Genomic DNA, 2428 nt, shown 5'->3' with positions numbered 1-2428 from the left:
AAAGGGGCGACACACAGTTCGGAAGCCCTGTGCTTTTCTAATCCAGGTGCTTTTATTCTAATCCAGCTGCTGACTGGTACAGTCCATGTCTGGGTTTAGCGCTCGCGTGCCTTCAAACGTCTGGACACCCTCTATACGGGATTTAGATATCTAGGAAGTTTTAAAAAGCTAGTTAAGTTCCATTCAATCACCCCCACCCCTCACCAAACTGAAAAGGCGCCTGGCTGAAAAGACCAAAACAAGACTTTAAAGACCGAGGTGGCTTGGCGGTTGGGTTAAGGCGGGGTTCGGGGGTTCCTTGAGAGGCGAGACATCCCCATTAAAGCGTGGTTGCCATCTCTTTACCCTTTGGAGAAACCCCCCCAGATGGCAGCACAGAATATGTCGGCAAAAGGCTTTCACGTGGCCACAAAAGCTATCTAATTGAGAACAAACTCCGGCTGAAAGAGACAGGAGCGTGACGGTTAGAGGAGAACTTGCTGGGCGCCGGGGTGGTGCTGTGAGGTGATGCTGCTGCTGGTGGTGGTGGAGGTGGAGGTGATGGTCATGGTGTTGGAGGAGAGGAAGTTGGTGGAGTTTTGGTAGTGGTGGTGGTTGAGAGGAGGAGGTGTTGGTGGTGGGGTGGAAGTAATGGTGATTGGTGGTTGTGGTGATGATGTTGGTGGAGTTGCTGGTAATGGAGGGGTTGCTGGTGGTGCAGGAGGCAGATTTGTTGGTGACGGTGATGGTGGTGGAGACGGTAGTGGTGGTACGCTGGCAGGAGAGGAGGTGGAAGTGTATACAGCGGTTAGATGGAGGTGGTAGGGGATGGTGGTAAAGAATAAAGGCGGTGGTGGAGGTAGTGGAGGGATGGAGATAGTGGAGGGATCAGGGGACCCCTCCCCCCTCTCCCCCCTATCAGACTGTAATGGCCCGATGTGAGACCTCGATAGACCCAGAGTTCAGTCTCTGGAGCCCCGGGCCCCGAGCCCCACCTCTGGGGCCCCCGTGAGAGTGACACGAGAGGGCACGGCGGATAACACGCGCAGCGGCCCCTGAACAATGGCCTTTCAGACCTCCTCACAAGGCAGCCAGACCCTGACTCAACCCACCGTCTGACGGGGAGAGAGAGAGAGAGAGAGAGAGAGAGAGAGAGAGAGACACACACACACACACAGCGAGAGACACAGAGACACAGAGAGAGAAATAAGTAGGGGAGGACTGAAAAGATCCCAGCAAGCTATCGAGAAGCTTGTTGATTCCCTGAATGAAAGTCTTTCTGCATTATTATATACCTTATCGGCTGGCTTTCTATTTCATATGGATACTTCGGGCAGGATGTGGACTTTGTGGAAGTTTTTAGTTTATTTGTTTATTTATAACGGCCAATTCATTTTGACATCCAAATGTGAATGAGTAATTGTGATACTTTTCTGTTCCGCTTTCAGAGCGCATGTCTTAATCATTGAACAAAGTACATCCAGTATATATACTTTTTGGGTTCATGTGCCCAACAACCAACCACTCTACACAGACACACACACACACACACACACACACACAAATGGATGAAAACCTAACATTTGATAGGTGTGTGTGTAGGCATGCTGAGTGCATGTGAGTTTCATGGGTGTGTGCATGTATGTGCACTGGTTATAGATGCGTGTGCGTGTGTCTGTGTGTCTGTGTGTGTGTGTGTGTGTGTGTGTCGGTATGCGTGTGGTTTTGCATGTGATCTTGCTCAGAGTGCATGCATGAGCAGGCTGTGGGTTTGTGTGTGAACGTGTGCTTGTGTTTGTGAGCGTGCTTCTCTCTTTGCGTCTTCTTAAGTCATCCCCAGTGCCGTATTTGGGTGCTGAGAGCACATGAAAAGACCCTCACCAACAGAGCTCAATAGTCATTGTGAGGTTCACAATAGTGGGGGACCCCCCCGTACTCACCCCCAACCTGCCGACAGGGGTCACTGTAGGGAGGGGGGTCCTCACAAGTGGTCGTGGCCGCCGGGGGGGTGAGAGGTTGGAGGTACTGCTAGTGCTCATGGGTAATTCTGCGGAAGACGCCATCAATCATACCCTCACAGCCTATCACACGGAAGACACGCAAAGGTTGTCATCAATCACCAAACCTGTTGGGTTGCAGGGTTGCTATATTTGCGAGGGATCACTTATTTAATGTTTTTGTACGTTTTTGCAGCATAACTTTTACGTTTGATTTCCATCCATTTACTGCCTGTGTCAGCATTTGAAGTTATGAGGAAATCAGAAATCAACGTCTTGCTACGTAACAATACATGATATAACATTACATTACATTGTTTGGATGCTTTTGTCCAAAGTGAGATCATTTTTTATATTGAAAAGAAAGTTGTAATTGAAATAGTCAGAGATAGTAATATTCTAGTAATATTTCATATGATGTTAAATATTTAACATGTGAAAACATGCACTTT

This window comes from Pollachius pollachius (assembly GCF_949987615.1).
Source record: "Pollachius pollachius genome assembly, chromosome: 10".
Taxonomy (NCBI): domain Eukaryota; kingdom Metazoa; phylum Chordata; class Actinopteri; order Gadiformes; family Gadidae; genus Pollachius; species Pollachius pollachius.
Note: the sequence above shows the minus strand (reverse complement) of the source record.